The sequence below is a fragment of the Aegilops tauschii genome, chromosome 4 (genome assembly GCF_002575655.3).
Source record: "Aegilops tauschii subsp. strangulata cultivar AL8/78 chromosome 4, Aet v6.0, whole genome shotgun sequence".
NCBI lineage: Eukaryota > Viridiplantae > Streptophyta > Magnoliopsida > Poales > Poaceae > Aegilops > Aegilops tauschii.
In genome coordinates this window covers 60,345,295-60,356,974 of record NC_053038.3, presented here as the reverse complement: position 1 = coordinate 60,356,974, position 11,680 = coordinate 60,345,295, and positions in this window count along the sequence as shown.

The window sequence follows — 11,680 nt, the reverse complement described above, 5'->3', positions numbered from 1 at the left end:
CTTTTGCCGGCAATAAACGGTGCCCTGGTGTTTGAAATTCATTCCCATTTCTGGCATGGGACCTAAGTATGCACCCAAGGACATAAATTTGATTTTTCAACCAATTTATATGCACTAGAGGATGTGCATGTAGTTCAAATTTGAATTATGCACATAAATGCATTGAAAACTCAGTTAATGCATAAAATGTCCAAACGAACCCAGAAAAATCACAAAAATTCACACAACACTCCTGTTGTTCTATGTTGACATCAGAAAAAATTTGAAAGCAATAAGAGGCAATGGATATCGTTTCGTCCCCAAAGGTGGGACGTTCCCTACCGAAAACCATCCTGCTTGTTGTGAGAAGCTCCGGTTTGTCAGAAGCATATACCCAAACCTGCCCCAAATGTGGCAAAATTTGTACCACGGCATGTTGATTCCGCTCCATGATAGCAAGCCAAGTTTCATGAATTTCAGACGAGTTTTGGATTTACTAGAATTAAAAAACCAGGCATCTCAATGTTTTGCCGGCAATCAACGGTACCCTGGTGTTTGAAATTCATTCCCATGTCTTGGATGGGACCTAAGAATGCACCCAAGGACACAGATTTGATTTTTCAACCAATTTATATGCACTGGAGCATGTGCATGTAGTTCAAATTTGAAATATGCACATAAATGCATTGAAAACTCAGTTAATGCATAAAAATGTCCAAACGAACCCAGAAAAATCACAAAAATTCACACAACACTCCTGTTGTTCTATGTTGACATCAGAAAAAATTTGAAAGCAATAAGAGGCAATGGATATCGTTTCGTCCCCAAAGGTGGGACGTTCCCTACCGAAAACCATCATGCTTGTTGTGAGAAGCTCCGGTTTGTGAGAGGCATATACACAAACCTGCCCCAAATGGGGCAAAATTTGTACCACGGCATGTTGATTCCGCTCCATGATAGCATGCCAAGTTTCATGAATTTCAGACGAGTTTTGGATTTACTAGAATTTAAAAACCAGGCATCTCAATGTTTTGCCGGCAATCAACGGTACCTTGGTGTTTGAAATTCATTCCCATTTCTTGCATGGGACCTAAGCATGCACCCAAGGACACAGATTTGATTTTTCAACCAATTTATATGCACCGGAGCACGTGCATGTAGTTCAAATTTGAACTATGCACATAAATGCATTGAAAACTCAGTTAATGCATAAAAATGTCCAAACGAACCCAGAAAAATCACAAAAATTCACACAACACTCCTGTTGTTCTATGTTGACATCAGAAAAAATTTGAAAGCAATAAGAGGCAATGGATATCGTTTCGTCCCCAAAGGTGGGACGTTCCCTACCGAAAACCATCATGCTTGTTGTGAGAAGCTCTGGTTTGTGAGAAGCATATACCCAAACCTGCCCCAAATGGGGCAAAATTTGTACCACGGCATGTTGATTCCGCTCCATGATAGCATGCCAAGTTTCATGAATTTCAAACGAGTTTTGGATTTACTAGAATTAAAAAACCAGGCATCTCAATGTTTTGCCGGCAATCAACGGTGCCCTGGTGTTTGAAATTCATTCTCATTTCTTGCATGGGACCTGAGCATGCACCCAAGGACATAAATTTGATTTTTCAACCAATTTATATGCACCGGAGCATGTGCATGTAGTTCAAATTTGAATTATGCACATAAATGCATTGAAAACTTAGTTAATGCATAAAATGTCCAAACGAACCCAGAAAAATCACAAAAATTCACACAACACTCCTGTTGTTCTATGTTGACATGAGAATAAATTTGAAAGCAATAAGAGGCAATGGATATCGTTTCGTCCCCAAAGGTGGGACGTTCCCTACCGAAAACCATCCTGCTTGTTGTGAGAAGCTCCGGTTTGTGAGAAGCATATACCCAAACCTGCCCCAAATGGGGCAAAATTTGTACCATGGCATGTTGATTCCTCTCCATGATAGCATGCCAAGTTTCATGAATTTCAGACGAGTTTTGGATTTACTAGAATTAAAAAACCAGGCATCTCAATCTTTTGCCGGCAATCAACGGTGCCCTGGTGTTTGAAATTCATTCTCATTTCTTGCATGGGACCTAAGTATGCACCCAAGGACATAAATTTGATTTTTCAACCAATTTATATGCACTAAAGGATGTGCATGTAGTTCAAATTTGAATTATGCACATAAATGCATTGAAAACTCAGTTAATGCATAAAATGTCCAAACGAACCCAGAAAAATCACAAAAATCCACACAACACTCCTGTTGTTCTATGTTGACATCAGAAAAATTTGAAAGCAATAAGAGGCAATGGATATCGTTTCGTCCCCAAAGGTGGGACGTTCCCTACCGAAAACCATCATGCTTGTTGTGAGAAGCTCTGGTTTGTGAGAAGCATATACCCAAACCTGCCCCAAATGGGGCAAAATTTGTACCACGGCATGTTGATTCCGCTCCATGATAGCATGCCAAGTTTCATTAATTTCAGACGTGTTTTGGATTTACTAGAATTAAAAAACCAGGCATCTCAATCTTTTGCCGGCAATAAACGGTGCCCTGGTGTTTGAAATTCATTGTCATTTCTTGCATGGGACCTAAGCATGCACCCATGGACATAAATTTGATTTTTCAACCAATTTATATGCACTGGAGGATGTGCATGTAGTTCAAATTTGAATTATGCACATAAATGCATTGAAAACTCAGTTAATGCATAAAATGTCCAAACGAACCCAGAAAAATCACAAAAATTCACACAACACTCCTGTTGTTCTATGTTGACATCAGAAAAAATTTGAAAGCAATAAGAGGCAATGGATATCGTTTCGTCCCCAAAGGTGGGACGTTCCCTACCAAAACCATCATGCTTGTTGTGAGAATCTCTGGTTTGTGAGAAGCATATACCCAAACCTGCCCCAAATGGGGCAAAATTTGTACCACGGCATGTTGATTCCGCTCCATGATAGCATTCCAAGTTTCCTGAATTTCAAACGAGTTTTGGATTTACTAGAATTAAAAAACCAGGCATCTCAATGTTTTTCCGGCAATCAACGGTGCCCTGGTGTTTGAAATTCATTCCCATTTCTTGCATTGGACCTGAGCATGCAACCAAGGACACAGATTTGATTTTTAAACCAATTTATATGCACTGGAGCATCTGCATGTAGTTCAAATTTGAATTATGCAAATAAATGCATTGAAAACTCAGTTAATGCATAAAAATGTCCAAACGAACCCCGAAAAATCACAAAAATTCACACAACACTCCTGTTGTTCTATGTTGACACGAGAACAAATTTGAAAGCAATAAGAGGCAATGGATATCGTTTCGTCCCCAAAGGTGGACGTTCCCTACCGAAAACCATCCCGCTTGTTGTGAGAAGCTCCGGTTTGTGAGAAGCATATACCCAAACCAGCCCCAAATGGGGTAAAATTTGTACCACGGCATATTGATTCCGCTCCACGATAGCATGCCAAGTTTCATGAATTTCAAACGTGTTTTGGATTTACTAGAATTAAAAAACCAGGCATCTCAATCTTTTGCCGGCAATAAACGGTGCCCTGGTGTTTGAAATTCATTCCCATTTCTTGCATGGGACCTAAGTATGCACCCAAGGACATAAATTTGATTTTTCAACCAATTTATATGCACTAGAGGATGTGCATGTAGTTCAAATTTGAATTATGCACATAAATGCATTGAAAACTCAGTTAATGCATAAAATGTCCAAACGAACCCAGAAAAATCACAAAAATTCACACAACACTCCTGTTGTTCTATGTTGACATCAGAAAAAATTTGAAAGCAATAAGAGGCAATGGATATCGTTTCGTCCCCAAAGGTGGGACGTTCCTACCGAAAACCATCCTGCTTGTTGTGAGAAGCTCCGGTTTGTCAGAAGCATATACCCAAACCTGCCCCAAATGTGGCAAAATTTGTACCACGGCATGTTGATTCCGCTCCATGATAGCATGCCAAGTTTCATGAATTTCAGACGAGTTTTGGATTTACTAGAATTAAAAAACCAGGCATCTCAATGTTTTGCCGGCAATCAACGGTACCCTGGTGTTTGAAATTCATTCCCATTTCTTGCATGGGACCTAAGCATGCACCCAAGGACACAGATTTGATTTTTCAACCAATTTATATGCACTGGAGCATGTGCATGTAGTTCAAATTTGAAATATGCACATAAATGCATTGAAAACTCAGTTAATGCATAAAAATGTCCAAACGAACCCAGAAAAATCGCAAAAATTCACACAACACTCCTGTTGTTCTATGTTGACATCAGAAAAAATTTGAAAGCAATAAGAGGCAATGGATATCGTTTCGTCCCCAAAGGTGGGACGTTCCCTACCGAAAACCATCATGCTTGTTGTGAGAAGCTCCGGTTTGTGAGAGGCATATACCCAAACCTGCCCCAAATGGGGCAAAATTTGTACCACGGCATGTTGATTCCGCTCCATGATAGCATGCCAAGTTTCATGAATTTCAGACGAGTTTTGGATTTACTAGAATTTAAAAACCAGGCATCTCAATGTTTTGCCGGCAATCAACGGTACCTTGGTGTTTGAAATTCATTCCCATTTCTTGCATGGGACCTAAGCATGCACCCAAGGACACAGATTTGATTTTTCAACCAATTTATATGCACCGGAGCACGTGCATGTAGTTCAAATTTGAACTATGCACATAAATGCATTGAAAACTCAGTTAATGCATAAAAATGTCCAAACGAACCCAAAAAAATCACAAAAATTCACACAACACTCCTGTTGTTCTATGTTGACATCAGAAAAAATTTGAAAGCAATAAGAGGCAATGGATATCGTTTCGTCCCCAAAGGTGGGACGTTCCCTACCGAAAACCATCATGCTTGTTGTGAGAAGCTCTGGTTTGTGAGAAGCATATACCCAAACCTGCCCCAAATGGGGCAAAATTTGTACCACGGCATGTTGATTCCGCTCCATGATAGCATGCCAAGTTTCATGAATTTCAGACGAGTTTTGGATTTACTAGAATTAAAAAACCAGGCATCTCAATCTTTTGCCGGCAATCAACGGTGCCCTGGTGTTTGAAATTCATTCTCATTTCTTGCATGGGACCTAAGTATGCACCCAAGGACATAAATTTGATTTTTCAACCAATTTATATGCACCGGAGCATGTGCATGTAGTTCAAATTTGAATTATGCACATAAATGCATTGAAAACTTAGTTAATGCATAAAATGTCCAAACGAACCCAGAAAAATCACAAAAATTCACACAACACTCCTGTTGTTCTATGTTGACATGAGAACAAATTTGAAAGCAATAAGAGGCAATGGATATCGTTTCGTCCCCAAAGGTGGGACGTTCCCTACCGAAAACCATCCTGCTTGTTGTGAGAAGCTCCGGTTTGTGAGAAGCATATACCCAAACCTGCCCCAAATGGGGCAAAATTTGTACCATGGCATGTTGATTCCTCTCCATGATAGCATGCCAAGTTTCATGAATTTCAGACGAGTTTTGGATTTACTAGAATTTAAAAACCAGGCATCTCAATGTTTTGCCGGCAATCAACGGTGCCCTGGTGTTTGAAATTCATTCTCATTTCTTGCATGGGACCTAAGTATGCACCCAAGGACATAAATTTGATTTTTCAACCAATTTATATGCACTAAAGGATGTGCATGTAGTTCAAATTTGAATTATGCAAATAAATGCATTGAAAACTCAGTTAATGCATAAAATGTCCAAACGAACCCAGAAAAATCACAAAAATTCACACAACACTCCTGTTGTTCTATGTTGACATCAGAAAAAATTTGAAAGCAATAAGAGGCAATGGATATCGTTTCGTCCCAAAAGGTGGGACGTTCCCTACCGAAAACCATCATGCTTGTTGTGAGAAGCTCTGGTTTGTGAGAAGCATATACCCAAACCTGCCCCAAATGGGGCAAAATTTGTACCACGGCATGTTGATTCCGCTCCATGATAGCATGCCAAGTTTCATTAATTTCAGACGTGTTTTGGATTTACTAGAATTAAAAAACCAGGCATCTCAATCTTTTGCCGGCAATAAACGGTGCCCTGGTGTTTGAAATTCATTGTCATTTCTTGCATGGGACCTAAGCATGCACCCAAGGACATAAATTTGATTTTTCAACCAATTTATATGCACTGGAGGATGTGCATGTAGTTCAAATTTGAATTATGCACATAAATGCATTGAAAACTCAGTTAATGTATAAAATCTCCAAACGAACCCAGAAAAATCACAAAAATTCACACAACACTCCTGTTGTTCTATGTTGACGTGAGAACAAATTTGAAAGCAATAAGAGGCAATGGATATCATTTCGTCCCCAAATGTGGGACGTTCCCTACCGAAAACCATCCTGCTTGTTGTGAGAAGCTCCGGTTTGTGAGAAGCATATACCCAAACCTGCCCCAAATGGGGCAAAATTTGTACCACGGCATGTTGATTCCTCTCCATGATAGCATGCCAAGTTTCATGAATTTCAGACGAGTTTTGGATTTAATAGAATTTAAAAACCAGGTATCTCAATGTTTTGCCGGCAATCAACGGTGCCCTGGTGTTTGAAATTCATTCTCATTTCTTGCATGGGACCTAAGTATGCACCCAAGGAAATAAATTTTATTTTTCAACCAATTTATATGCACTAAAGGATGTGCATGTAGTTCAAATTTGAATTATGCACATAAATGCATTGAAAACTCAGTTAATGCATAAAATGTCCAAACGAACCCAGAAAAATCACAAAAATTCACACAACACTCCTGTTGTTCTATGTTGACATCAGAAAAAATTTGAAAGCAATAAGAGGCAATGGATATCGTTTCGTCCCCAAAGGTGGGACGTTCCCTACCAAAACCATCATGCTTGTTGTGAGAAGCTCTGGTTTGTGAGAAGCATATACTCAAACCTGCCCCAAATGGGGCAAAATTTGTACCACGGCATGTTGATTCCGCTCCATGATAGCATTCCAAGTTTCATGAATTTCAAACGAGTTTTGGATTTACTAGAATTAAAAAACCAGGCATCTCAATGTTTTTCCGGCAATCAACGGTGCCCTGGTGTTTGAAATTCATTCCCATTTCTTGCATGGGACCTGAGCATGCAACCAAGGACACAGATTTGATTTTTAAACCAATTTATATGCACTGGAGCATCTGCATGTAGTTCAAATTTGAATTATGCAAATAAATGCATTGAAAAGTCAGTTAATGCATAAAAATGTCCAAACGAACCCCGAAAAATCACAAAAATTCACACAACACTCCTGTTGTTCTATGTTGACACGAGAACAAATTTGAAAGCAATAAGAGGCATTGGATATCGTTTCGTCCCCAAAGGTGGACGTTCCCTACCGAAAACCATCCCGCTTGTTGTGAGAAGCTCCGGTTTGTGAGAAGCATATACCCAAACCAGCCCCAAATGGGGTAAAATTTGTACCACGGCATATTGATTCCGCTCCACGATAGCATGCCAAGTTTCATGAATTTCAAACGTGTTTTGGATTTACTAGAATTAAAAAACCAGGCATCTCAATCTTTTGCCGGCAATAAACGGTGCCCTGGTGTTTGAAATTCATTCCCATTTCTTGCATGGGACCTAAGTATGCACCCAAGGACATAAATTTGATTTTTCAACCAATTTATATGCACTAGAGGATGTGCATGTAGTTCAAATTTGAATTATGCACATAAATGCATTGAAAACTCAGTTAATGCATAAAATGTCCAAACGAACCCAGAAAAATCACAAAAATTCACACAACACTCCTGTTGTTCTATGTTGACATCAGAAAAAATTTGAAAGCAATAAGAGGCAATGGATATCGTTTCGTCCCCAAAGGTGGGACGTTCCCTACCGAAAACCATCCTGCTTGTTGTGAGAAGCTCCGGTTTTGTCAGAAGCATATACCCAAACCTGCCCCAAATGTGGCAAAATTTGTACCACGGCATGTTGATTCCGCTCCATGATAGCATGCCAAGTTTCATGAATTTCAGACGAGTTTTGGATTTACTAGAATTAAAAAACCAGGCATCTCAATGTTTTGCCGGCAATCAACGGTACCCTGGTGTTTGAAATTCATTCCCATTTCTTGCATGGGACCTAAGCATGAACCCAAGGACACAGATTTGATTTTTCAACCAATTTATATGCACTGGAGCATGTGCATGTAGTTCAAATTTGAAATATGCACATAAATGCATTGAAAACTCAGTTAATGCATAAAAATGTCCAAACGAACCCAGAAAAATCACAAAAATTCACACAACACTCCTGTTGTTCTATGTTGACATCAGAAAAAATTTGAAACCAATAAGAGGCAATGGATATCGTTTCGTCCCCAAAGGTGGGACGTTCCCTACCGAAAACCATCATGCTTGTTGTGAGAAGCTCCGGTTTGTGAGAGGCATATACCCAAACCTGCCCCAAATGGGGCAAAATTTGTACCACGGCATGTTGATTCGGCTCCATGATAGCATGCCAAGTTTCATGAATTTCAGACGAGTTTTGGATTTACTAGAATTTAAAAACCAGGCATCTCAATGTTTTGCCGGCAATCAACGGTACCTTGGTGTTTGAAATTCATTCCCATTTCTTGCATGGGACCTAAGCATGCACCCAAGGACACATATTTGATTTTTCAACCAATTTATATGCACCGGAGCACGTGCATGTAGTTCAAATTTGAACTATGCACATAAATGCATTGAAAACTCAGTTAATGCATAAAAATGTCCAAACGAACCCAGAAAAATCACAAAAATTGACACAACACTCCTGTTGTTCTATGTTGACATCAGAAAACATTTGAAAGCAATAAGAGGCAATGGATATCGTTTCGTCCCCAAAGGTGGGACGTTCCCTACCGAAAACCATCATGCTTGTTGTGAGAAGCTCCGGTTTGTGAGAAGCATATACCCAAACCTGCCCCAAATGGGGCAAAATTTGTACCACGGCATGTTGATTCCTCTCCATGATAGCATGCCAAGTTTCATGAATTTCAGACGAGTTTTGGATTTACTAGAATTAAAAAACCAGGCATCTCAATCTTTTGCCGGCAATCAACGGTGCCCTGGTGTTTGAAATTCATTCTCATTTCTTGCATGGGACCTAAGTATGCACCCAAGGACATAAATTTGATTTTTCAACCAATTTATATGCACCGGAGCATGTGCATGTAGTTCAAATTTGAATTATGCACATAAATGCATTGAAAACTTAGTTAATGCATAAAATGTCCAAACGAACCCAGAAAAATCACAAAAATTCACACAACACTCCTGTTGTTCTATGTTGACATGAGAACAAATTTGAAAGCAATAAGAGGCAATGGATATCGTTTCGTCCCCAAAGGTGGGACGTTCCCTACCGAAAACCATCCTGCTTGTTGTGAGAAGCTCCGGTTTGTGAGAAGCATATACCCAAACCTGCCCCAAATGGGGCAAAATTTGTACCACGGCATGTTGATTCCTCTCCATGATAGCATGCCAAGTTTCATGAATTTCAGACGAGTTTTGGATTTACTAGAATTAAAAAACCAGGCATCTCAATCTTTTGCCGGCAATCAACGGTGCCCTGGTGTTTGAAATTCATTCTCATTTCTTGCATGGGACCTAAGTATGCACCAAAGGACATAAATTTGATTTTTCAACCAATTTATATGCACCGGAGCATGTGCATGTAGTTCAAATTTGAATTATGCACATAAATGCATTGAAAACTTAGTTAATGCATAAAATGTCCAAACGAACCCAGAAAAATCACAAAAATTCACACAACACTCCTGTTGTTCTATGTTGACATGAGAACAAATTTGAAAGCAATAAGAGGCAATGGATATCGTTTCGTCCCCAAAGGTGGGACGTTCCCTACCGAAAACCATCCTGCTTGTTGTGAGAAGCTCCGGTTTGTGAGAAGCATATACCCAAACCTGCCCCAAATGGGGCAAAATTTGTACCATGGCATGTTGATTCCTCTCCATGATAGCATGCCAAGTTTCATGAATTTCAGACGAGTTTTGGATTTACTAGAATTTAAAAACCAGGCATCTCAATGTTTTGCCGGCAATCAACGGTGCCCTGGTGTTTGAAATTCATTCTCATTTCTTGCATGGGACCTAAGTATGCACCCAAGGACATAAATTTGATTTTTCAACCAATTTATATGCACTAAAGGATGTGCATGTAGTTCAAATTTGAATTGTGCACATAAATGCATTGAAAACTCAGTTAATGCATAAAATGTCCAAACGAACCCAGAAAAATCACAAAAATTCACACAACACTCCTGTTGTTCTATGTTGACATCAGAAAAAATTTGAAAGCAATAAGAGGCAATGGATATCGTTTCGTCCCCAAAGGTGGGACGTTCCCTACCGAAAACCATCATGCTTGTTGTGAGAAGCTCTGGTTTGTGAGAAGCATATACCCAAACCTGCCCCAAATGGGGCAAAATTTGTACCACGGCATGTTGATTCCGCTCCATGATAGCATGCCAAGTTTCATTAATTTCAGACGTGTTTTGGATTTACTAGAATTAAAAAACCAGGCATCTCAATCATTTGCCGGCAATAAACGGTGCCCTGGTGTTTGAAATTCATTGTCATTTCTTGCATGGGACCTGAGCATGCACCCAAGGACATAAATTTGATTTTTCAACCAATTTATATGCACTGGAGGATGTGCATGTAGTTCAAATTTGAATTATGCACATAAATGCATTGAAAACTCAGTTAATGCATAAAATGTCCAAACGAACCCAGAAAAATCACAAAAATTCACACAACACTCCTGTTGTTCTATGTTGACATCAGAAAAAATTTGAAAGCAATAAGAGGCAATGGATATCGTTTCGTCCCCAAAGGTGGGACGTTCCCTACCAAAACCATCATGCTTGTTGTGAGAAGCTCTGGTTTGTGAGAAGCATATACCCAAACCTGCCCCAAATGGGGCAAAATTTGTACCACGGCATGTTGATTCCGCTCCATGATAGCATTCCAAGTTTCCTGAATTTCAAACGAGTTTTGGATTTACTAGAATTAAAAAACCAGGCATCTCAATGTTTTTCCGGCAATCAACGGTGCCCTGGTGTTTGAAATTCATTCCCATTTCTTGCATGGGACCTAAGCATGCAACCAAGGACATAAATTTGATTTTTCAACCAATTTATATGCACTAGAGGATGTGCATGTAGTTCAAATTTGAATTATGCACATAAATGCATTGAAAACTCAGTTAATGCATAAAATGTCCAAACGAACCCCGAAAAATCACAAAAATTCACACAACACTCCTGTTGTTCTATGTTGACATCAGAAAAAATTTGAAAGCAATAAGAGGCAATGGATATCGTTTCGTCCCCAAAGGTGGGACGTTCCCTACCGAAAACCATCCTGCTTGTTGTGAGAAGCTCCGGTTTGTCAGAAGCATATACCCAAACCTGCCCCAAATGTGGCAAAATTTGTACCACGGCATGTTGATTCCGCTCCATGATAGCATGCCAAGTTTCATGAATTTCAGACGAGTTTTGGATTTACTAGAATTAAAAAACCAGGCATCTCAATGTTTTGCCGGCAATCAACGGTACCCTGGTGTTTGAAATTCATTCCCATTTCTTGGATGGGACCTAAGCATGCACCCAAGGACACAGATTTGATTTTTCAACCAATTTAT